Source organism: Mobula birostris, chromosome 7 (genome assembly GCF_030028105.1).
Source record: "Mobula birostris isolate sMobBir1 chromosome 7, sMobBir1.hap1, whole genome shotgun sequence".
NCBI lineage: Eukaryota > Metazoa > Chordata > Chondrichthyes > Myliobatiformes > Myliobatidae > Mobula > Mobula birostris.
In genome coordinates, this window is record NC_092376.1 from 65,046,607 (window position 1) to 65,074,368 (window position 27,762).

Consider the following 27,762-nt stretch of genomic DNA (forward strand, 5'->3'; position numbering starts at 1 on the left):
TGAGGATCTGTGGTGATTTTAAGGTCACCATCAACCCAGTACTGAAAATAGATCAAAACCCTCTGTCCAAGATAGAGGATATCTTTACAAACCTTTCCGGAGGGAAACACTTTAGCAAAGTGGACTTAACTGAGGCCTACCTACAGATGGTATTGGAAGAGGAGTCCAAAGTGTTTCTCGCCATCAACCCTCACAAAGGGCTTTATTACTATAAAAAGCTTATTTTTGGAGTGGCATCTGCACCTGCACTCTGGCAGAAAGCTATGGATCAGGTGCCACAAAGCTGCCCACGTACTCAGTATTACCTGGATGACATCATTGGTACTGGTGAGAATGACAAGGAACATCTCCAGAATCTCAAGACGGTGTTAAAAAGATTGGAAGATTATGAACTCAGAGCATGATACGCAAGTATGAATTCTTTAAACTATGTATCATTATTGACATACAGGAATTACACAAGTGTGCGCAAAAAATTCAAGCCTTGGTGGATGCCTTAAGGCCAAAGAACATGTCCAGTTACGGACCATAAGAGAAGTTGTCAATTACTATAACAAGTTCATGCCAAACCCACTCATTACTACAGATCGGGAAGAAATAGCAATGGACAAGGTAGTGTGAAGTGGCTTTCCAAAAGGCAAAGGAAATGGTGACATTAGACACTGTACTCACACATTATGATCTATTTCATCCAGTGAATCTTTCATGTGATGCTTCACCTTATGGTTTAGATGCAGTCATGTTACATATTACGAGTGATGCCTTTGCATCACATTCACTAACTGCTGCAGAGAAAAATTACATACAAATGACAAGAGTGGCCCTGAGTCTGGTTTGGGGTGTAAACCATTTCAACTACTAGCAGTATGGGAGACAGTTGCCCTTGTTACTGATCATCAGCCACTAGTACCCATTTTCAATCCACAGAAGGGTGTTCCAGAACAGTAGCAGCATAAGTGCAAAGATGAGCTCTGTTTCTTGGAGGACACAGTACAAGATCAAATTCAAGAACAACTATTCATGGAAATGTTGATAGATTGTACCATTTACCCTTAGAAAAAACTTGAAAATTGACAAAAGAGGACTTTCCTCTTGATATATTCTCCCTAGTACAAACTGAAAGTCTCCCTAATATGGCAGAGATGATCCAAAGGGAAACCAGAAAAGACCCCATACTGTTTCAGGTCTACATGGCAACCCAAGATGACTGAAATACGCAGCAGTACTTCCACTTCCTGGCAGTTTTACCAGCACGGAGATGAACTTGCACGTGACTGGGGTTGCCTTACATGTAGATTGACTGTTGTACGATCCAAGCTGAGAGGAGCTACATGTTATTCATCTAGGCCTGATCAAGATAAAAGCATTGGCTTGAAGCTTTGTCTATTGGCCTGGGATAGATTAGCAGATCGAGCTGTTTGCCATGCACTGTTTAGGTTGCTAACACATCCAGAAGATGTTAATAAAATCTCTACCCCGGAAAAGGCTTGCATCGCCCTGGTAGGGGATTCATGGTGATTGTGCCTGACTATTCATGGCCACAAAATTCTCGGTAGTAGTGGATGCAGCTACAAAGTGGCCAGAAGAGTTCCCAACCACGGTTTGTGGTGAAACAGTTTCATTCATTCCTGAAAATGAATGGAATAAGGCTTGTTACAGCTGCACCATACCACCCAGCTACAAATGGCTTTGTGGAAAGGTTTGTCCAGAGTCTAAAGAATACACTGCAAGCAATGTCAGCAGAACACACTACACTAACACTGAATCGGAAGCTCTCCAATTTCCTCTTTGTATATCACAGTGCAGCATACTCCACAACAAACCACTCATCAGCTATGCTGTTTCTGGTTGTCCCTTGTGCTCACACTTGAATCTTCTCAAACCCAGTCTGAGAAGGAATATACAGGACAAACAGCTGAGTCAAATTGCAGGCTCCACAAACAGAGGGTTTTGATGTTACATTCCTGGACAAGCAGTCCTGGCAAAGAACTACAAAGATGATCAAAAGTGTGTACTTGAAAAGATTAAAGACAGAACTGGATCACTCGCCCACACAGCAAGAGTGTATCTGATGTCGCCTGAAGACAACACATCGATCAGATGAGGAAAGTAGAGTCAATTGTTGGAGAAGAAAGGTCTGCATAGGTGTCCACTTCCAGCAGTCCCAGAGTCAACTTCTACAACAACCACTGAGGCCCCTGATCCTGAGGTTGTTTCACAGCCACAAGTAGTACCTGCCAAGCAGAGAGACCCACTCCTTCCTGGGTCAGGAAAGACATTATCCCACAAGAATAGAAATTCTCCACAGTGATTAAATCTTTAGGCCTGAATGAAAGAATTTAAAATTTACTATGTTGTGGATGTCTATATAGTAGTTGTAGTATTATAGTGTACTATGGTATTGTGTGTGTATTAACACATTTAATGGTAAGATAAACAGTGAATAATACATTACATATTTAAGTTGAGATACATTCTATATTGAATTGCAGTTTATAGCTAAGCAGGGAGGAGGAGATTTCAATAATATTTGAGTAATATTATAAATTTACAAAATGCTGGAGGAACTCAGGAGGCCAGGCAGCATCTAGGAAAAGAGTACAGTAGGTTTCGGGCTGAAAACCTACAGCCTGCTGGGTTCCTCCAGCATTTTGTGTTGCTTGGATTTCCAGCATCTGCAGATTTTCTCTTATTTGTGAATATTATAAATATCATTGTTAAGCATCCCTTGTATGTTTACATAATTCATTACGGGTTATATGTAAGAAGTACCTGAATGGCATACATTATTATGCCATCACATTATATGGGAGTGCCTCACTAATAAAAAACAGAAAAAAAAACAAGTAGACAAAACATATCCTGGCTCCTGTATTTTTCTTTTGATTAGGTTCTGGACTTACAAAACTTACTAATTGGGAATGCTTTATTAGTACTGGACCTAAAGAAATAGGATGAGAACAGAAATGTGAGAAATGAAATGGGAATAGACACATTTCAGTGACCTCTCTGCTGTGTGGAGGGGAATTCTCAGCTGAAAAAGGAAGACCCTATAAACCTTGGTGTTGCCTTACTTGATTTAAACCAGCATATGACTCTGCCTAAAATTTTGATCATCTGGTGAAAATGTCAGTGGTATTGTTACACTGGATCTTATATGTAGTCAAATTAAAGATGATATGGTCAGTACTTTAGATCCTACTAGGCCAAAGTAATGGGCATAACAGCATAAGAAATAGAAGCCAAAATATACCATCCAGGTACTTATGCCTGCTCTGCTATTCACGATTGTGTCAACACCACTTTCTGCACAATTCCAATACTCTTGATTCCCTTAATTATCTATATACTGCAAGGTAGGATATGTCTTATATTGCACTCCTTTCCACTTCATGGTTAACAATCCTCAGCAGAATTCCTCCTCCTTATTTGTGCTGCATTAGTATTAAAGCAAACTTATTAGCCAGACTTTGTGATAATCCTATGTTGTCACTGCATTATATTTTATTCCTTCCACTAACAGCTTGGCTTCCTTCAAGTCATTCTTTATTACTTGCCTCTTCAAAATCCATTAACTGTGCCCTCGTTGCTCAGTAGCACGAAGAATGATAAGTATAAACATCAAACAATCACCACATCGTCTCTGAGTCACTCAGCATTCAACTGCTCAAGCCATTACCATGCACTTTCCAATCATTCTTAACAGCACTAAATCTCTCTGCCTCAAGACTGCCAATTAGGCCTTCTGAATGACAATAAATGTCCCGAGTGGATGACCTCAAACCATTACCAATGTGCCTAGGGGTGTTACATTTGGAAGAGCACTGCAATTAGATAAAAGTTATACAAATATAGGCCTCTCCAAGCATCCTTATTAATTATTTGGGAAGAGAGCCCTTTTCTGAATGCATTTGCTCATGTCCATTTATTACACTCTTTGTGGCCCTCAAGTTATTCTCAGTAGTCATGATATTATCTTGAGGTGGCTGAAACATTTTAAGGCCACCCAGTTTAAAGCTTCCTGATCCACAAATCTTACAATATAGCACCAAAATTTAATTTGCGATAGCTTATTTAATATTAAAGAAGAGACAATCATCACCACCTATCACCCTCCTTTGTAATCAGATTTCAGCATCTGTGCCCCTTTATTGGTTCTAGCTATGACCTTCCAGTCTTATTGCTATCACCACCCTTCCCTTCCCACTTGAATCCATCTACCAATCTGTTCCTCTAGCAGCTCAACATTTGCTCTTTAATATCTAATAATTCTGGATACATTCCTTTCTCATCTTTAATAAGGAATTGGTGCAGGAGACAGGGTTTCAGATTTTTGGATTATTGGGATCTCTGGGGAAGGTATGAATTGTACAAAGGGAATGGTTTAGACCTGAACTTGAGGGCGACCAACATCCTTGCAGGCAGGTTTGCTAGAGCTATTGGTGAGGGTGTAAACTAATTTGACAGAAGGATGTGAGCCAGATTGATAGGGCTGAAGGTGGGGCAGTTAGAATACAAGTAGATGCAGTGTGTTGTGAGACTGCAAGGAAGGAATGGCAGATGATAGGGCAAAATTGCCGTCAGTGGGATGGATTGAAGTGTAACTTGACAGCAGAATTGAAAAGGGTGAAGAATACCTGACTGAAGGTGTTATATTTGAATGCACACAGTATACAGAATAAAGTAGATGATCTTGTAGAGCAATTAGAGTTGGCAAGTACGACATGGCAGGCATCACTGAGTCGTGAATGAAAGAAGATCCAAGAATACACATTGTATTGAAAGGACAGTCAGATAGCTCAAGGAGTTGGGGTGGCTCTGTTAGCAAAAGATGTAATCAAATCTTTAGAAAGAGATGACATAGGAGTGGAAAACATAGAAGCCTTGTGGGTAGAATTAAGAAACTACAAGGGTAGAAGACCCTGTTGGGAGATATATACAGGCCTCTAAACAGTAGCCAGGATGTGGGATACAAATTATTACAGGAGAAAGAAAAGGTATGTAAAAAGGGCAATGAGAAATTTCAATATGTATGTAGATTGGTGCTGGATCCCAAGACAGGGACTTTGCAGAATATCTACAAGATGTTTTTTTTGAGCAGCTTGTGATTTGACCCCATTAGAGGAAAGGCAGTTCTGGATTGGGTGTTGAGTACTGAACCAGATTTGAATAGAGAGCTTCTAGTAAAGGAATCAGTATTCATAATATGATGGAATTTACCCTGCAATTTGAGAGGGAGAAGACTAAGCCAAATGTATCAGCATTACAGTGGAGTAAAGGGAATTAAAGAGGCACGAGAGAGGGGACACTTGCGGGGATGGCAGCAGAACAGCAATGGCTAGAAATTCTGGGGGCAATTTGGAAGGTTCAGGACAGATACAGTACATCCCTAAGATGAAGAAGAGAGGATGAGGCAACTATGGCTGACAAAGGAAGTCAAAGACAGTATAAAAACAAAACAAAGGGCATATAAGATAGCAACAATTAGTGGCAAGTTAGAGGATGGGAGGCTTTTAAAAACCAACATAAGGCAACTAAAAAGCCATAAGGAGAGAAAATTTGAAATATGAAGGTAAACTAACCCATAATACAAAAGAGGATACCAGTTTTTTTTTCCAGATTATAAAGAGTTAAAGAGAGGTGAGAGTGGATATTGGACCACTGGAAAATATAGCTGGAGAGGTAGTAATAGGGGACAAAGAAATGGCAGACAAACATAATTTCCACAATACAGATAAAGTGCTAGGAGAACTCAGCAAGCCAAGCAGCTTCAATGATAGAGTAAACAGCTGACACTTCAAGCTGAGATCCTTCATCAGGACAAACGTAATTAAGTATTTTGCTTCAGTCTTCACTGAGGAGGATACTAGTATGCCAGAAATTGGAGTTCAGGGGGTAGAAATGTGGGTAATTGCAATTACTAAGGAGAAGGTGCATGGGATGCTGAACGGTCTGAAGGTAGATAAGTCACATAGCAGATAGACTACAACCCAGTGCTCTGATAAAAGTAGCTGAAGAGATTGGGGAGGGATTAGTAATAATCTTTCAAGAGTCACTAGTGAGTGATAGAAGATGTCACAGAACACTCCGGCTAGTTGGTTGGCATAGTTTTTCAGAGCCCTACCAGGTATACCATCAGGGCTTGATGCCTTACAAGGGTTCACACTCTTGAAAGATGTTCTGACATTGGCCTCTGAGTTCATACGTGCATGAATTTCCTTTCATAATTAACAAAAAATCTAAACATTGTTCACACATTCCACTTTAATGCTTACTTTTAAAATGACATGAAAGTGCAAAGATTAGAAATTGATGCTGTTCACTGATTCATGCTGTGGGGATTTAAGACGTCTAATGTGCATAATTTTTACAATAACTTCTCAGTGTCACAAATATTAACTACACATATTTCAATTTCAGAAGTTGCTGCCAAGCATGAAGGACAGGTTTACTAGACGTGGCTGGAGTATATGCTGGTAGAGTTTGCCTAACTTAGGATAGACTGATGTGGTGCCATAACAACAATCTCTTACTCAGTGATAGCAAGGCTAAGGAGCTGACTATTGACTTCAAGAGAAAGAAACTGGAAATCCATGGACCAGTCCTCATCAGAGGATCAGAGGTGGAGAGGGTCAACAACTTTAAATTCCTCAGTGTTGTTATTTTGGAGGAGCTGTCCTGGGCCCAGCACGCAAGTGCAATTACAAAGAAAGCACAGCAGCACCTCTACTTCCTTAGGAGTTGATGGAGATTCAGCATGACATCAAAAACTTTGACAAGCTTCTAAAGATGTGTGGTGGAGAGTATATTGACTGGCATCACGGCCTTGTATGGAAACACCAATGCCCTTGAACGGAAAATCCAACAAGAAGTTGTAAATATGGCCCAGTCCAATACGGGTAAAGCTGTCCCAATCATTGAGTACATCTATGTTAAATGCTATCCAGGAAAGCAGCATCTATCATCAGGGACTCCCACCACCCATTATATATGCTCCCTTCTTGCTGCTGCCATCAGGAAGAAGGTATAGAAACCTCAAGACTCATGCCACCAGGTTCAGGAACAGTAATTACCCCTCAACCATCAGGCTCCTGAACCAAAGGGGATAACTTCACTCACCCCAGCATTGAAATGTTCCCACAACCAATGGACTCACTTTCAAGGAATTTTCATTGCATGTTCTCAATATATATTGCTTATTTATTTATTATTATTATTATTTCTTTCTTTTTGTATTGCAGTGTTTGTTATCTTCTGCACTCTAGTTGAACACCCAGATTAGGTGGTCTTTCATTGGTTCTATTATGGTTATTATTCGATAGAGTTATTGAGTATGGCCACAAGAAAATAAATCTCAGGGTTGTATATGCTGTCATATACTGTAAGTACTTTGATAATAAGTGTACTTTGAACTTTGAACTGATGTGGAAAGCTGAATCAGCCAGGGGTGTAGGAAAACCAATTCTCTAATGCTTGCTTTGCCATTGTGATGAGACCAGGACATCCAGGGAGAAGGTCAGAATTACAGCGAGTATCTTCAAAATGAGCTAAGTAGCTTATCTGCAAAATAGTAATAAATCCAGACCCTCATCTGAATCTAATATTCTCTTCTGTATAAAACTTCCTAATCCTTTAAGGAACACACACAAAAAATACTGGTGAATGCAGCAGGCCAGGCAGCATCTATAGGAAGAGGTACAGTCGATGTTTCGGACCGAGACCCTTCATCAGGACTAACTGAAAGAAGAGATAGTAAGAGATTTGAAAGTGGGAGGGGGAGGGGAGGGGGAAGATCCAAAATGATAGGAGAAGACAGGAGGGGGTGGGATGGAGCTAAGAGCTGGAAGGTTGATTGGCAAAAGGGATACAAGACTGGAGAAGGTTTTTGTTCAGACCTGCTTCTGTTAATTCCTGCAATTCTGTTTACGACTCTTTCCTAACTGAGCAATGTCAAGCATGCTACTGCAGCATGCCCAGCATCATTTGGTTATCAGATGAAAGTTAAACCTACATTTTGCACCGTTTTTAATATGTCCTGATTATACTCCACAACTAAAAACACTTAACAATTCAGGAACAGCTTCTTCCCCTCTGCCATCAGATTTCTGAATGGTCATTGAACCCATGAACACTATTGTAGCTGTTACGTACCCCGTAACTGGGTTGCCAAACCAGCAGAAATGGATCACTCAGTTGGAGTCTGGATTACTAGAACTAAGGGAGTTTTATTAAAGAAACAAGCAACACAGTAATCGAAAGGATAATAAATGCAACCGTTCAGCAATGATAAACACACATGTGCACAGAATTAAGATAACAGCATCAATCAAGCTCTATCGTTGTCTAGGGGTAAATGACCAATTTCAAAGTGACACAAAGTTCAGTCCAATTTAGTTCAGTTCGCAGTAATCGTGGCCATGGCAATGGACAACGTGGGGGGAGAGAGAGAGAGAGAACGGGAACGACTGATCATTCAAAAATGGCTTCCACTCACAGACCGGCGATATTGCTCACAAGCAGCTTTCCGGGCGGGTCCTTTGTGATGTCACCTGAGGTCACCGACTGTGACCCCTCCTCCAGATGCGGTCGATCCTCTGCAGTGAACCCGGCACCCAAGCGAGGGTGGACACACATCGGGTTCCCGCTGATCGTACCTTTCCACCCTGTGCGTTTAAGGTCCGGTACTTTCCACCGACTTGTGAGAGGCGCACCGCTTCCAGGGTCTCGTTAACTCGGGTGTCGTGTGTGTCCCTGCCTTAGCGAACCTGTCCCTTTTTATCCCCCTACTGGGTTATCGCCTGTCCATCACTTCAAACAGTTCAGGGTTCAAAGGGGGAGCCGCTCCAGACAGCTCTCTCTCCCGTCCCTTCATTACACATCTCCAGATGCTGCTCCATTGTTCCTTATCTCTCCTTCCCCGGAGGACAGGTGGCAGACCAACTGCTGATGCCACTGATGCTAACCCAGGCCAGCAAACATCTTAATTTTATGTGTAGTCTCATCACATAGCTCACTACTTTTTAAAATTGTTATATATTTATCAATTTTTCTTTAAAACTTTCACCAAAAATCTATGCCCACTTGTTTCTGATAACTCTACTATGAATAAATGACTATGACTATCTACCTTATCCATGCCTCTTATAGTTGCATATATTGCACTTCTATCAGGTCACCCCTCAGTCTCATTCACTCCACAGAAAATAAAGACAGTCTTTCCCAATCTCTCATTATAACTAAAACCCTTCAATCTAGACAACATCCTGGTGAATCTCCTCTGTATTTTCTGCATCACAACCTCATCCAGGACCTTTTTCACCACCATAGCTGATGGGATTAAATTCCATCTGCCAAAATTCTTATCAAAATTTCGATCTGATCTACAATGTATTCTGCTGTTGTCTGAGAAAACTTTCCTTGCTATCTGTCACAACTTTCATATCAACTTACAAATCATAACTTCTGCATTAACATCCGTCAATATACTGTATATCCAGAATAATAGGGAACCCTGTGATACATCAGTGATCATAGACTTCCAATCAGAAAACATCCTTCACTCTCCCTTCTATCACCAAGTAGGTTTAAGATCCAATTAGTCAGCTCACCTTGGATCCCATGTGCCGTAACCTTCTGTAGTAACTTACTATGTGGGATGTTGTCAAATGCCTTAGTAAAATCCATTAGACATGTACTGCCCTACCTCATCGTGACAGTAGAGTACTGTATGTTAATTTATGGCCTCCTGTAATGTCGTGATGAGGTCACACTCAGGCTGGAGGAACAACACCTTATATCCTGTCTGGTAGCCTCTAACCTGATGGCATGAACATTGATTTCGCAAAATTCTGATAATGACCCCCCCCCCCCCTTCACCACTTCCATCCCCTTTTCCCTCTCTCACCTTATCTCCTTGCTTGCCCATTGCCTCCCTCTGACACCACTCCCCCTTTTCTTTCTTCCATGGCTTCTGTCCTCTCCTATTAGATACCCCCCCATTCCAGCCCTGTATCTATTTCACCAATCAACTTCCCAGCTCTTTACTTCACCCCTCCCCCTCCCAGTTTCACCTATCACCTGGTGTTTCTCCCTCCCCTCCCCCCACCTTTTAAATCTACTCATCTTTTTTTTCTCCAGTCCTGCTGAAGGGTCTCAGCTTGAAACATCAACTTGATTCTTTTCCATAGATGATGCCTGGCCTGCTGAGTTCCTCCAGCATTTCGTGTGCATTGCATAGATCCAATTAGTCAGCTTGTTTAGGATCCCATGTGCCATAACCTTCTGCAGTAACTTACTACATGGGACATTGTCAAATGCCTTAGTAAAGTCCATACAGACAACATTTACTGTCCTACATCACCAGTTTGAGTTACAGTCACCTTCCTGTCAGCTTTAACTAGTCTGGCCTTTCTCCTCTGACCTCACCCATTAACAAGGCATTTAAACCCACAGAACTGCAGGTCACCGATGATTTTTGTTTTCTGCACCATTTTCTGTAAACTCTGATTGTTGTGCATGAAAATTACAAAAACGTTAGCACTCTCTGGGATACTCACACTGCCACCTCCGGCACCAACAATCATTCTGTGTTCAGTCACTTAGAGCACATTTCTTCCCCCATTCTGATGTTAGGTTTGAACTCTGAACCCCTTACCCATGTCTGCATGCTTTTATGCATTTAGTTGCTACCACATGATTGACCGATTAGAAATTTACATTAACAAGCAGATGTGCAAGTGTCCCTAATGAAGGGGACAATGAGTAAACAACCCACTAAAAAGCCACACTGGCTTCTCCTCATTAGCTGGCACCATTCCAAATGAACATCAATCCTATCCCTTACAATAATTTCTCTATCAATGACATACGGCTCCCCAGCCTGTAATTACCTGGCTTATCCTTGGAGGCAATCCCAAAAAGAGGAACAACACGAGAGTTCCTCCAGTCTTTTGGCACCCCATCTGGGGTTAACAAAGATGCATAAATTTCCATCAGGATCCCAAATATCACCTCCCTTCCGTATTTCCATGCTGCACTGGGATAGATCTCATCTGTTCCTGGAAAATTATCAAACCTTACATGTCACACATCTAACATAAGCTCCTTTCAAATACTGACCTGCTCAAGATTATCTTAGTACCCTCTCACTGAACTCACCAACTTCCACATCTTTCTTCTAGGTAAATACAGATGAGAAGTACTTATTCAGAACCTCAGCCACATCCCATACTTTAACTTATAGAACAGTACAGAGCATCTCAAGGCCCTAAGGCCCACAATGTCAATGTGGGCCATTGTGCCATATTATTCTAAATATTCAAACTAATCCCATCTGCCTGCACATTCCCTACCTGTCTAATTGCTGCTTAAGCTTTGTATTTATATCTGCTTCCACCACTCCTTGACAGTACGTTCCAAACACCCACTACTTTGTGTAAAACAACTTGCCTCGTAAATCTCCTTTAAACTTTACCTTTCTCACCTTAAAGTCACGACTTCTGGTATTTCACATTTCCACCCTGGGAAAGAGACTTTGATTGTCTAACATATCTATGCCTTTTATATTTTTATATGCTTCCATCAGTCGGCCCTCAGCCTTCACCACTCCGTGATAGAAGTATATGAACTTATGTAAGGCATAACTCTCTTATTCCAGAGAAATTAAATTTACCTATGTTCTCCTGACAGCAAATACTTTTTAATCTAGGTGAACCTCTTCTACACATTCTACAAAGCATCCACATCTTTCCTGTAATGTGGTGATCAGAACTGCACACTATATCTAAAGGGGGTATAGCTTAACAAAAGTTTTCTACTGATGCAATATAACTTGCCAAACCTTGATGCTCAATGCCCCAACCAACTTAGTGACTATATCATATACATTCTTTACCACATTCAAAGAGTTATGGACTAGTATCCCAAGATACCTCTGTACAATATTGCTCCTAATGGTCCTGCCAATTACTATACAGTACCTTGATAAACCCAATCCTTTGTTCACACAAATAATGATTACAGCCAAGATTTTGATCAATTTGAGTATTTTTATTTGTGAATCACATGCTCCTTTTGTTTAAACCCAAAGTAGGGAAAACAGTAAAACATGAAAATCTAAAAATTCAGACACTGAAATGTCAGCAGTTCAAAAGTATTCATCCCCCTTTGCTCAGCACTAAGTTGAACCACTTCTCACAGTTATTACAACCAGTAGTCTTTTTGGAAAAGTCTCTATTAGCTTTGCACAATGTGATGGTGCATGATTTGCCCATTCCTCCATTCAAAATTGCTCAAGCTATGCCAGGTTAATTGGTGGTGGACAGCAGATGTTCAAAGGCGTTAAAGTCGGAACTCTGACTGGGCCACTCAAGAGCATTAATTTTCCTCATTTGAAGCCATTCCATGGCTGCTTTGGTTCTGTGCTTTGGGTTGTTGTTCTGCTGAAAGATGATCTTCTTCCCTAGCTTAAGCATTCTGGCAGAGGCTAGCAGGTTTTTATCCAGGATCTCTCGCTGTTTAGCAGCATTCATCTCCCTATTAATCCTGAGCAGATTTCCAGTTCCTGTTGCTGAAATGTGTCCCCATATCATGATCCACCTCCACCATACTTTACAGTAGGGATGGTATTACCAGGCTGATACACAGTATTAAATTTACGCCACACCTACTGCTCAGTGTTGAGGCAAAAATGTTCCACTTTAGTTTCATCAAACCACAAGACCTTCATCCACATATTTATAGTATCTTCTAAGTAATGCTCTGCAAAGTCTTTACAGACAAGGAAATGCTTATTTGTAGTGGTATGTGTAGATTTGTGGCATAGAATCAACCATAACCTTAATAAATAATGAAGTAGTTAGGAGGTAGAATGGATTCCTCCTGTTTCTTTTCTCCTGTTTGTTTGGAAATGATTAACAATTAACTTTAACAGAATAGAGCTATTTATTTTGAACTTTTAATTTAGCTGCAGAATCAAGTGTTTCACGTTGTAAAGGCCTCAGTACCTCCTTGTACAACTTTACTTCCCTATCAGATTCCTGTAATCTTAAATTCCCTTGTAATCCCAAATTCTCTTGTTCGAGATCTATCAATGTCAACCTTGTATCAATTCCCGCATCTACGCCCTCTGCAATAATTCCTTAGAATGAAAAGTATCTGTAAAAAAAATTGCCTCCTGTCAGATTTAACTGATTGACCTTTTATCCTGAAATTCCAGTCTTTAGTTTTAGATCCACCAGCAAGAAGACGTAGTTTCAAACCACTTTCCTTATCAGTCCTTCTCAGCCCTTCTCAGAATATTTAAATCAGCCATTTTGATCCTAGAATGAATTACCTTGAGCTGTAGAAATCAAGAACCTGGAAGAGACATAATTTCCTATGGTATGTAACCCAATGATAAAATTACATCTGGCATGAATCATTCTGGCACAGATTTATATAATTAAATATCAGCATACATGTCAATTTATATGAAAAAAAAACTAACATATCTTTATGTAAAAAGACATTGTGAAAAATTTGAACTGAACTGAAATGTTAACTCTATAACTTAAGATAAGCAGGGAATGGAATCTTGGTATTTGAAGAGTTAACTGAATTACTTACACCACTGACAGAGTGACAAATGACTAAAAGGATTTTGAAGAACAAAGATACAAGCCCTGGCACATTTGTTCACATTCCTTTATCACATAGTCCTGTCCAACAGTCACTATTAATACATCATGACACAATTAAGGAGAAAATTCAGTCAAGGTTAACTAAAGAGCAGATGCAATAAACTAGTAAAATAGCTTCCAAATACACAACATGGTTTTCTAAACCGTTTCCATCAATTGATCTAATTAAATTATAATTAGAAAGTTTTTTTAATATGGTCAATAGCCTGCAAAGTTTAATTGGCTTGCTGAGCCACCTCATCAATGAGAAAACTACCTTCCTGTTATAATGTCATTCCAAGGCTCTGCAGTAGGCGGCAGCTGGAGTGGTACTGCAATGCAGTGGCAGTTCCATCTACTATAACACTTAAAGACTACTACCTATCTTTTTCAAAATGAATAGACTCCATTATGGTGCTAAATATTTGAGGAAATCCTCAGGATGAAAACTAAATAACTCACTTCAGCTATTGTATGACTCATCCAGCAACATGAGTGCTTAAATACATAACGGGATTTTTAACAAAATTTTTCAACATATTCTGATGGAAGTTTTAAGTCTTTTATTACAAATCCATTGAATAAAACTGCTGAAACTTTTTCAGTCTACTTCATTTTTGGAGCCAATGTTGATTCTGTGCAACTACATATCAATTAAATCAAAGTACGCACGCGGAGGTGAGGTTAACTGGTATATTCACGAGAGGGAGAGGGAGAGGGAGAGGGAGAAGGAGGCAGAATGCACATGTGCAGAACAACAGATCAATGTACATGGGTAAGTTATCAGTCAATCATTAGCGCTAAGGGGAGTCAATGTGTTTTAAAAAATAGATCCATACATTAAAGCCAAACACGTTTGTACTCAGATACTACCTAAAAAAGCATTAGTTCACTTCAGCATTCTTGATCTCTCAGACTGAGCACTCACAGGCACAGTGTGGCCTCAGTTTTAGTTTACAAAAGGCATCCCACTCAGTGTTGCAAATTTTGTGTAAACCTCTGCCTCCCCTCTGTTGTGCACTGTTATACTGACAAACACTAAGAACCTGGCATGAATCCTTGCCCTATCCTGTCACAGTTCAATGCAGGGAGGTTGCCTGTAAAGGTTGTGGTTGGGTGGGGGCTTAGGCCTGCAACCTTGGACTGGCAGCACATGCTTTATGAATTGCTGCACCACTCTGACGTACTAATGTCTCTTCCATTAAGCTTGCTACAATGGAAGTCTCTAGGCTGGGAAGAACTGTGCAGACAAATATTGGGGCATCTCATTTGTATTTACACCACATTTCTGGCCCAGAAACGCTGTTAATTATACACCTCTCTGCACATAACTTAATAATAACCTCCTCTAGCGCAGATTTTATTTGTACTTTTATTCCAGGGAAAGCATACTGTGTGCTAAGCAAAGGAACAATATATTTTAAAATTGATCTTTTTGGATCTCCCTTCACCTACTTTTAACTTGTTTCAACAATTTTCCCAAAGCTACCTGCAAGTTTAAAGCAATGCCATTTCCCGTCATCACATACATTACCATTGTAAGTATCATGTAATCTATTTCTGAGAGGCAGCACAGCTCAGTCTGAATCATTCAGAAAGGCCAAATCACCAATTTCTGCTAATTTCCCATCTTTTATTTTATACCTTTTTTCTGAAGACTAATGACTAAGGTTGCTACATAGCTTTGTAGGTTATAGTCTTATATTTAGCTTGATACAATCCCTGGATATACATAAATATTTGCTAAGGTGTTGAAAATAAGGATCACAGTATTGATGCACAATCAAGCCTTCACAATACCTACATTCATACAGTTCTACTAAATAACAACAGGGCAGAAATCATTAGTTGTTGTAGATTCAAAGTATGAATGAAAACAAGAACAACCTCCTACAGTTATTTGTTAAAAGCTGTTTTTATTGTTCCAGTATACTGTTAAATTTTGTACAGAATCCTAATGGATTCAATTTCAAATCAGTTGTGATTTTACAATCTGGTTTTCCCTGAGTGCTAGCCGAAGAAGTTTAGACATTATAAAACAAATTTTCACGAACAAATCTGGAATAATACTAAATTATTCTGAAATCTCTGAAAGCAATGCTTCACAACAAATGGCTAATTTCTCTGGAAACTCCTTGTCGTACCTTATTTTACAACTACATGAAAAATACTTGAAGGTATATGTTCTATCCTGAAACTGTCAACTAAATTTAAGTAAGTAGCTCCCCAAAGATTCAAATAATGGAACTCTACCATTTACTCTCTTAACTAAAGAGGCTGGCTGCCTATATCAAATGTGATAGTGAAAAAAAACTAAAATAACCTTAAAATACTAAGCCTGTGAGTGTAGTTTAGGCAGGTGTCAAATATTTATTCAGCTGTTTTTATAACCAGGACATATGGTGATCTGTCATGTCACAGCAACATGCTGTGCAAGATTTTTGTTGTCACGCATGGCTCCCATTCATAAATATGTAAATATTTAACACATATATTAACTACTGGCCCTGAGTATTTTGATGCACAATAAACAAGGATGGAACAATCTCCTCTATATTCTGTCATTCTTTTATTGAATTATTCAATGAACATTTTAGTCAGGATTCAAAATATGTTCTTGCCACATACGACATTAATTAGGTTAATATTAAACCTTAACAATATCATGTAAATAAATGCATGCATATAATATAATCACCTTTCTTAAAGATAGGTCTTAACAATAGTTAATGATTTATGGTGAATAATTACTTCTGATGGTATTTTCAAAGTCAATGGCAATCATTAAATCTCTTAGAGATGATTTTATTGTTAAAGTAGGAACACTGGTTAAAGAAGCACATCAGAGCTGAAATAAAGGCTATACTTCCAGTCAGCGCCACACCAATTGAGCTCACTACTGATTTATGAAGAAAAACTTATTTATGCACTTCAGGTCCAATAGTTTGTATATGCTGTATGAAAATTACCTGATTCTCGGTGACACGCCCATAAGCAATACAGAGTATAAAACAGTGGAATGAGCAACTGAAAACTAGTGTGTTTTTCTCTTTCTCTCTCTCTCCCTCTCTCTCTCCTTTCACTCTCACTCTCTTTATCTATCTATAGTTCTTCACAGAACTGGGGCCTCACCTATAATTCTACAAAATTGTCCACTGAATTTGGTGAAAATATACTGATGCAAAAATCCCTTAATTAGAAAATATTATAGTTGAAATTTCCATTAGGGTTATTTTACAGACTACCAACACATGTTATTCCAAAAGAAAAATACAACAATAAAATGTTATATTAAGATGTTATATGATAAATGGAAATAACGATAGTCCAAACAATAAAAATGACAACTGAGGAAGAAACCTGCAATTTAGCATATATAATGACATGTATATTTTTTAATAAATGAGAAGTTTGGTTAATTGAAAATGACTAAACAGTTGTTAATTTACTAATTTATAGTTAGGATAAAGGCAGACTAAGTGAGTGACATCTTACCACACCAAATAATAGGACTAAAGAATGAATTCCTCCCTAAAGTGAATTAAAGTGGCTTAGAAAATAGAAAATTAGTACCTTCCTATTATTGAGCAGAGGATATTGCAATTAAGAGATAAACCACGAATAATAAATGCATTTTGAAAATCAGGAATAAAATTTTACGTAAGTCAGCATACTAAATCAGTGAAGTATAATAGACTAAATAAATTCTGATTTAAATTTAAGTTCTAGTAAAGTTACTGAATAAAGTTACAATTTAAATTCCTTTCGTATTATCATGTTAGTAACTTAGATACTTCAGTACAGAAAGATGTTTAATATAGGCCTAATGTGTGCCTCATAAAGTGTGCTTATTTCAAAGAGTCCCAAAATCACTCAAATGTATTTTATGAACAAAAAATTGGCATGCTCCTTATCTGATTCTGAGATCATGACAAGATTTTCAGTGGGAGAAACTTCATGATGAAATATCAACTAACATTTACAGAAGGTTTGTAGATATATTTCTTTATGATTAATATTATAGGCTGTTTCAGCCATTTTCTCCTTTTTTGTGTTCATAATATCAAGGCAAATTAGTAAAATATTCACTGCATATGATATATAATGAGGTCTTGAATATGCTAAACCATAGACCTATATTGCCTAGAAATAAGAAATACAACTCTGTCCTAGATCTTAGAAAGTGTATCTATTTTGACCCCTTCTTTTTCTCTATTGTTCTGCAAGTTTGATCACTTATTCAATTCATTTTTGAAAGTTAGCAATGGATCTGCATCCAACACCATTTACAAGTATTTTGAAAAAAGATATTTGAAGACATCTACAAAAGTAGTGCATTCAAAGTGAATCAGAATAGACCTGTTCTTTAGGCAAACAGAAACAGTTGAGATTCTCTTTGTAAGCTACCCGAGACAGGGTTTAGAAACTGCAAAAATGCTCACCGGATATGAGAAAGAGACCGAGGCAAGGTCATTTTGCTGTAACTTTCTTAATTTTTTTCCTGTTAATCTACTGAATTCTGCTGTTACAAGATTTTATACTGTACTGCAGATTTTGTAAAACAACTATAGAACACATGTAAGCAGAACTAAGGAGCTTTCTTAAAAGCCTCAAAAGGCTTTATTAATCTCAAATGCTGTTTCCTACAACTCGCAGCAGTAGAGGAAGTCATGGACTGAAATATCTGAATGGGGATGGGAAGTAGAATTGAAATGGGTGGCCACCAGGAGATCCCATTTTGCTCAGCAAGGCAAACTCCCAATCTACGTCAATCTACTGCTTCTGCTGCCATGATGAGGCCACACTCAGGTTTTAGGAGCAACACCTTATATTCTGTCTGGTTAGCCTCCAACCTGAAGGCATGAACATCAATTTCTCGAACTTCCAGTAATGCTCCCCCCTCCACCTTCACTATTCCCTATTCCCAATTCCCTCTCTCACCTTATCCATTTACCTGCCCATCACCTCCCTCTGGTGCTTCTCACCCTTCCCTTTCTTCCATGGTCTTCTCCTCTCTCCTCTCAGATTCCCCCTTCTCCAGCCCTTTTTCTCTTTCACCTTTCACCTTCCCAGCTGTTTAATTCACCCCCTCTCCCTCTCCCACTTTCACCTATCACCTACCAACTTGTAATTCTTCCTTCCCTCCCCCAGCTTTTGGCTCTAAACTCATCTATTTTTTTTTCCAGACGTGATAAAGGATCTCGGGCCAAGACATTGGCTGTTTACTCTTTTCCACAGATGCTGCCTCACGTGCTGAGTTCCTCCAGCATTTTGTGTGTGGTGCTGACATTTAATTCTTTAAGCTGAGACCCATTTTAGTAAAGGAATAAAAGGAAAGATTCATCAAGCAAGTCAATGTATAAGTCTTACAGGTATATCAGCTTGCCAAGATACTGAGACTCAAATTTAACATTTAACAGCACATGATCATTTATTGGGTTGGATTTTATACCCCATTGAATCAGAATCTGAATCAGGTTTATTATCATTGGCATACGTCATGAAATTTGTTGTTTTGTGGCAGCAGTACAGTGCAAGACACTAAACATTACTATAAATTACAGTTGAAAAACCAATCAATTAGTGCAAAAGATGAATAGCGAGGTAATACTTGGAAATCTTCTGGCAGAGAGGAAGAAGCTAATCCTAAAACATTGAGTGTCGGTCTTTAGGCACCGATACCTCATCTCTGATGCTCGTAATGAGAAGAGGACATGTCACAGATGGTGAAGGTCCTTACTGATGGATGCTGCCTTCTTGACACATTGATGGATGGCTGTGTCAATGATGCAGCTGGCTGAGCCTACGACCTTCTGCAGCCTCTTGTGATCCTGTGCATTGGAAACTCCATACTGGACAATGACGCAACCACTCAGAACGTTCTCCATTGCACATCGTAAAAATTTGCTAGAGTCTCCTCAAAATCCAAATGAAGTGTAGCCTCTGGCATGCCTTCTTCATCATTGCATCAATGTATTGGGCCTGAAATAGACCCTCTGAAATGCTGATGCGCAGGAATTTGAGGCTGCTCACCGTTTCCACTGCTGAGTCCTTAAAGTAGACTGGTATGTGTTCTCAAACTTCTCCTTCCTGAAGTCCATAATCAATTCCTTGATATTGCTGATGCTGAGTGCAAGGCTGTTGTTGTGACACTGCTCAATCAACCCGTCCTTCTCATTCCTATATGTCTCTTCATTGTTGTTTGAGATTCTCCAAACAATAGTGGTGTCATTTGCAAACGTAGATGGTGCTTGAGGTGTCCTAGCCACACAATCATGAGTGTACAGAGGATAGAACAGCAGACTAAGAATGCATCCTTAAGGTATGTCTGTGTTGATTATCAGTGAGGAAGACATATTATTACAGATCCACACTGACCGTGGTCTCCAAATGAGGAAGTCAAGAATCCAGTTGCAGAGGGAGGTACAGGGGTTCAGGTTTTGAAACTTGCTGAGTACTACTGAAGGGATGATGGTATCAGATGCTGAGTTATAATCAATAAAGTTCTTATAGCCGGGAGTGGTAGTGGGGACAAGCTCCCAGTACCTATTAAATGCTTCCAATGGCATGTGAGTCAAATAGCATCAGACAACCAAGTCTAGCTCCTTGTTTTCACATGTGGTTTAGCTACTGAGCCTGCCAAAACCGTTTCAACTGACAGGAGAACAGTTCCAATGAAGGCAGGCTAGTGGTGCCTTAAAACCAGTCGCTTCAGGCAGATGGGGCTCATTAGCCATGGTTGGCAGCTCATCTAGGAGAAGGAAAATTCTGATCTCAAACCTCTGCTGCTTTGCGGCTATACATACTCATGAGGAAGGCTTCAGGAATAAACCCGAAATGTAAAATCTGGAACTAGAGCCCCCAAGGCAGCCCTATGTTGAGTTCAACACTGACAGGCAACTGCTGCAACACTGCTAGAGTCAAACTGTTTCAGTCTCTGCCGTTCCTTTGGATTCATCAGGTGTGTGGAGAGGGGGAGCTTGCTACATGGGCAACAGCTTGCTCTCCATATTGTATTGACCTGGCTTGCAAATCTAGACAGTGAGAATACAACATCCATGATCAGCCCTGACCGATGGAGGCCTCATTCGTGATTAATAACAGCACCGTGCTGTTGTCCAGGTGATCCAATGCCAAGTGGAGAGCCAGTGAAATTACATCTGTTGCAGTCCTATTGTGACAGTAAGCAAATTGCAGTGGGTTCAGATCCTTGCTCAGGCAAGAGCTAGCTCTTGCCATGACCGACCTCTCAAAGGACTTTATCACAGTAAATGTGAGTGCTTCCAAGCGCTAGTCACCAAGGCAACTCACCTTGCTCACTGGTACGATAGATGCCTTTTTAAAGCCAATGAAGACCTCCAACTGCAGCAGTGAGAGGTTAAAGATGTCCTTGAACACTCCAGTTAGTTGGTTGGCAAACATTTCTGTACCTTACCAGGTACACCATCGTGTGGTGGTGTGATCATTGTATAATTCCTTAGAAATACCATCATAGTATCAGATGTGCCTGAGAGTAATAGTCAAAGGGGGATATTGAGTTCAAGTGGGAGCTACATTGATGCATGAATTGTAGTTTTTTTCATAATGCTATTGCTTCTGATTAAATCATTATAAAGTCAAAGACAAATATTGCAAAACACTACAACCAATGATTAGAAAATGCTATAGTTTTCATTGTACAAAATATTAGGAAGAATTAATGTATTATTTATAGGGAGTTATCTGATTCAACTTAGAAAGTATAGTAGACTTGTGGAATGAGTAACAAGCTTGGTGATTAAAACTTATTCATAAACATTTCTTATGGACATAGCCAGAAAAAAAACAGGAGAAAACTATTACTGTTGCCATAGATTACTCTGTATAGCAACATGTTTATTTTTGTACTGCTCTATTTTCTCTGCATTCTTCTTATGAGGCAGTCCCTCAGGATTGAGAATGACTTACTTCCATTCCATTTTAGCTAATGAATGGCTGATCAGTCCAATGTGACACCTGTAAGCAGAGGCACAGGTATCTAGTAAGGTAAATCTGTAGTTTGGAAAGTGATGCACTACTTTTGTCCTTAATGTTGGGTTTCTGTGTTATCCTGGTGAATGGACACATCCTATCCCAGATGCGCCTTCTCCTTTTTTGGATTATAGGGGCCAAGGATTCCCATGAGTCAGTGGCAGTTATACTTTTTCAAGAAATCATTGAGTAAGAAATATTGAGACACCTGGATAGGAGGGTTGCATCAAGCAGACACGGCATGGATTCATGAAGGACATGTCCTGTTTGACAACTTATTGGAGTTCTGTGAGGATATAATAAGCGAAGTGGAGAGGTGAGTGCACCATGGGAGAAAGGGAAGGAGGAGGGGCATCATTGTTGCAGTAGAGGAAGGTATGGATTGACATGTCAGAATAAGAATGGGAAGTAGAACTCTGGCTGTTGTGGCAGATAGAGCGAAGGTACTTGATGAAACCTCCTATATGGCCTCCTCTACTGCCACAATTATGCTACTCTCAGGTTGGAGAGTAACATTCTGTCTCGGTAGCCTCCAAGCTGATATCATGAACATCAATTTCTCCAACTTCTGGTAGTTTCTCCCCTCTGACTTTTTCCATTCCCCATTCTGTCTCCCCTTTCACCCCTTCTCTTCTCCTCACCTGCCTATCACTTATTTCTGGTACCCTTCCTTTTGCTTTCTCCCATGGTCCATTCTCCTCTCCTATCAAACCCTTTCTTGTTCAGCCCTTTACCTTTTCCACCTTTCACCTCCCAGCTTCTCACATCAAACCCCTTCTCCACTCACCCAACTTCCCCTCACTTGGTTTCATCTATCACCCACTAGTTTGTGCTCCTTTCTCTCCCCGTCCTTCTTATTCTGGCTTTTGCCCCCTTCTTTTCGATCCTGATGAAGGGTCTCAGCCCGAAACATCGATTGTTATTCCTTTCCACAGATGCTGCCTGACCTGCTGAGTTCCTCCAGCATTATGTGTGTTCTGGTCTAGATTTCCAGCAACTGTAGAATCTTTTTGTTTTATGCAAAGAATATCCTGATGAATGCTTCAGTGAAAAAGCCAATAGTGACTGGGATTAAGCCTCTGATAGTTCAAATATACAAGTATCATTTGCTAAATGACAAGCATTGAACAATTTCCCATTTGTCTTGTACACTGGCCCCGCTTCAGCAGGAAACTTGTTGGAGAGGAGTTGCAGCTTTGCAGCAGAGAAGACAGAGGAAGTTTTGGGACTGCTAAGCTTTCTTGGAAGCAATCTGCACTGAGAATAGGGTCTGTTATGGACTCAGCAGTTAAACTCATGGCTTGCATTCTATTATAATGCAGAAGTCCTGATGGAGGGTCACAGCCTGAAACGTTGACTGTTATTCCTCACTCTAGATGCTGCCTGACCTGCTGAGTTCCTCCACATTTTTGTTGTGTTGCTTAGAGGTAAGATGGAGTCAAGTTTTCATAGGCAGTCAAATTTGAGAAGGATGTTTCACAATAGACCTGATCTCAGTGAAGATGGGCGTCATGCCTCATTTGATTGATAAAGTAGGTGTTTATGACATCAAAAGAGCTCGTGTATACTGGTTGATGATGCCCCCAACATTTCACTTGGAGTTGATGCACAACCCAGTTTATGTCCATTGTGTCTCTAAATAGACACAGAATCTATACTATGATTCATGGACCTGATGATTAGATCCTGAGATAGGGGGCTTGAAGAGGAGCCTGGTGATAATCATCCATGTAGTTCACCTATCCTGATTATGGTCACAATTGTGACCTTACCAGGTCCTCCTCTTCCAAGATCTAGGAAACAAGGATGTGAAATTATGACTGCAGTTCTTCTCCTCCAACTGGTAACATTTCAGCAGACACGTAGTCTGTTCTGAAGGCCTCACTTTTTTTGAGGCACATTGGTTGTTCCTCAAGGGTCATTGGATTGTTTGCTGTGGAATGATGTCAAGAATGCTCATGTCACGACCATAATCAAGGAGCTCTTTTAAGTTCCTTCCAGAAGGCTCTAATTCTGTATGTAATAAGTACATCTCTTTCTTTGATCCTAGCATGGAGGGACCATGGGTGCTTGGATTGAAGGTAGCGTGAAGAAATCTGCATGTCATGGCTGTGGTGGATTTCTGGATTTCTAGTGCACTTTCAACCCACCATCTTTTCCTTAGGTTGTATATTTTCTGTTGGGCCTTGGCCTTCAGGTGCCAGTAGAATTGTTTTCCTCCCTTACAGCATTTTCTAATCTTTTCTATGATTTTCTAATCTTAGAACTCCAGGTGTTTGTATTTAGTTAGATTCAAGATATCCTAGTTGTTCTTTTCAAAGTAGTCTTGATGTATTATGGTAGAGAATCCAAGAGTTTCTTTCTATATGATAAGTATGGTGGGTATTAAGGCAGGTCAAATAAAGTGGAAAATCTGTAGCACTTATTTATAAGGAATTATCAGGTGGGGTGGTGTCTAAGAAGATAATTTGTTGCTATTACTGCAACACACATCAAAGTTGCTGGTGAACGCAGCAGGCCAGGCCAGACTTACTAACTCTTCCTTCAGTTAGTCCTGACGAAGGGTCTCGGCCTGAAACGTCGACTGTACCTCTTCCTAGAGATGCTGCCTGGCCTGCTGCGTTCACCAGCAACTTTGATGTGTGTTGCTTGAATTTCCAGCATCTGCAGAATTCCTCGTGTTTGTTGCTATTACTGTTTTTTTTTGGGCCTGGCTGATTAAATTAACAGAAGGAGTAGTCAGTAGCCAATTGAACACACACTGGTACAAATGACGACACATGTGGTCTTTTACTTGGACAATGAAATTACTTACAAATGCTAAAGCATGGATTAAGGATTACTCTGTTGTTTCTCTAATGATACATCATGTTTGTTTTGTTATGACAAGATGGTGTTCCAAGCACATTTCAGCAGGAAGGCTTCATCAGACTTAATTTTCTCTGTTCACTTCTTGGCAGTCATGTCTTGGCAGTGAACTGTATCCTTTTCAATCCTGGCACTGAAGTCAAATAGGAGGATTAGTTTGTCTTCTTTTGATATGTGATTCACAGATTATGCAAGAGCAGTAAAGAAGTTCTCCATGATTAGGATGTGTGTTGATCACTGAAGCTGCTCTGTTCATGGGAATTGGAGTTGGAAGGCTATAAGATCATAGAGGCATTTGATAAAACGCTAGACTATCTTGTTCTTGATGGCAAATCTCATCCTATGAAAATAGTGTTTACTCTTCCAAAAAAAAAATGATGTACCCATTATCTTATTCCTAAATCTCTGAGGTCTATCATGCTTCATTGAGAGTACCAAAGCCATTATCAAAGCATCAGAGTTTTGATCAATAGGGAAGCAACATTCATCTCAATTACTATTAGAGCTGTCCCAAGGGTTGTGATGTTTTAGGCCCTGAACTTCATGTTCTTCTCTCAGACTGCTTTCCTTCAACCTTGCATATCTTTCACACTTTGCTTCATGACACCCTTCATTCCCTTCCCTGGACCAGGCACCCTTCCCCCTTTGAGGCTCTGATCCTCACTTTCCAAACATTTTCTTTCCCACCTCAAACCTTAATTCCTTCCCATGCTTTTCCTCACTCTTCAGCCCTGAGGAAAACTCTGTGTTTCATAGGGGCTTTCCTGAGGCAGTACAAGGCTGATATCAGCACAGAGTGGGAATCCCCTGCTCAGGGAAGCTCCTGGAGTGTCCTTAAGCAGGGGATCAAGCCTACCGAGGAAGGGCTGGCATTGAAGGTCCCATTGTCTATGTTCACACTCTGTCTACACTCATTTCCTTCACTGTTAAACTTGTAACTATTCCTTTCCCTCCTGTTTTCTTTGCCGTCTCCTGTAATAAGGCCTCTGTCCACTTTTAAGCTACCTACTCTAGGCTGCACTCCTGTATTCTATGTTACTGTGTAATTATCCCTAGAATTGAGTTAATAGCTATAAATGAGATCATCTGACTAAAGTAATAAATAAAAGCTGAATTATTCCACAATGTTAATTTTGATTCCAAGGATAAACAGTTAATACAGTTGCAGTTGTGCATGTGGAAAATATATAATTTAGCTTTCAAATGAAGGCAGTGGGAGTGCCATTTTAATTATTGTTCCATAACAAGATTAAAGATTTTTAATACTTAGAACTTTTTTTACAAATTAACATTTATTTGGAAAAAAGACCAATTGCAAAATATATCCATAATTACACGATACTTCCGATGCTCCTAATGGAGTATCGCCAAAGATAACATAAGTACAAGCAATCAATTAAACCTTATTTCTGAAACATCAACAATTAGTACAATGTCCAGTTAAAAATTGGTGCTTTTATAAAGTAGTTATAATCAATCATTAAAATATGCCAGCAACATATAACTTCCACTATGTGGAAAATAAGCAATTAAACAGAAGACAGCAAGGAACTTGAAAATATAAAATACTTCTTTGCTTGAAATGTTATTAAATAAATGCCTTAAAATGCTCCATTCCTACTAATAATTTTTTTCTGCTTTAGAGACAAATAAGAGATCATTTAAATGTGAAATATGAAATGACTGGAGTGGTTCAGTACACTTTTGCTTATATCTGAATTCTCTATTTAAAATTAGCTCAGATTCTAAAAATAGTTTTTCAGAAATCTGCCTGCAAACAATTTCCAGGAATAGTGTGTCCATTCATTTCAACAGAGACAAACGACTGCACAAGAAAAAGGATAAGTAATAGGCAATTTAAATTCCCTCAAATTTATTCTTTGGCCCCCATTTTCAAATCCAGAACAGCACTAAATTTCAGTCCAGGCTTTGTGTCTATACATTACTGGGTGCTCTTGTATCTATCATATTCCAAAAATGTATGGATTAGGATTAGTAAATTGTGGGCATGCTATATTGGTGCTGGAAGCATGGCAACATTTGTAGTCTGCCCCCAGCACAATCCTTGCTGATATAATTTGACGCAAACAACACATTTCAATGTATGCTTCAATGTTTCAATGTGGATGTGACAAATAAAGCTAATCTAATCTCATCCTATGCCATTTTACAGAAATTTAAGTCAACCACTAGGGCTTGGTTTGCCTAGTATTTTTAGTTGTTTTATAGGAGGAATGGTTCTAGCTCATTATATCGACAGAGCTTAAATGTACTGCAGAAGTTCATCACTTCAGTGAGTATGGCTTCAGCTGAGACTGTACTTATCTCATAGTTCCAGGATCTAAGAACTGACAAAATCCAACTAAATTACTTCTCATATTTAGACTAGGGTGATCACCATCTCATTAAATTGCCTGAGTGGCATTAAAACCAATATTGAGAATGCAATAATAATTTATATAAATAGAGTAAAAGTCAATATTGTCTCTTGTCATAGTAATCCAATGACTATAATTTACAATCACATCTTTTGAAAACGAATTATTTTGCACATCAGATCATAATTGATGGTCTCGTTAATATTGTTAACAGCAATGGAAATTTCCTCCATCAACCTATCCAGGTTTAATATATTATTAATTATATATTAATGGGCAAATTTTCATTAATAACACACCTACTTAAATTCTACAAGTGTACCTACTGCTCCATTCATGTGCCTTTCCAGTTTGCACATTTGCTATGTTATGATCTTCAAATGTGGCAGCCAATTAGTGTCAAATTATTTGTAACAGTGCTGTGAACTTGGCAGCAGGTCCAAAAAATAGGTGTTCTTCTTTTTAAATTTCACACCATACCCTAGAACCAATTCATTCCAGTACTGAGAATTTTATTTCTTCATGTTACCATACATTTTTTTCCACTACACTACCGTTATACGCAGTAACCTATACACCAATTTAATTAAAAACTTGAAGACACTGTTAGAGAAGCAAGAGAATGGAATTGAAACTGGAGCGTAACTTGGGCAGAAGGATATACAATTAAAGTTGTATCTGCACCTGGTAGATTATACCCCATTTATTTAATGGTATGGTGTTGGGCGTTTGTTATGCCTGTATCAAAGACATTTCTTCAGCATTTTGCAGCTCTCTTGTGAATATTGCCCTGAAGGACCTCAGAAGATGTACATTTACTGAAGTCAAGCATAACTCCCAGCAACGGA

General features: G+C 39.4%; 1 protein-coding gene across 6 annotated transcripts in view; it reads right to left on the reverse strand.

Moving 5' to 3' along the window:
- The window catches only part of dlg2 (discs, large homolog 2 (Drosophila)), an 823,880-nt gene that overhangs the window by 288,321 nt on the left and 507,797 nt on the right, over nucleotides 1-27,762 (reverse strand). The window lies entirely within an intron of this gene.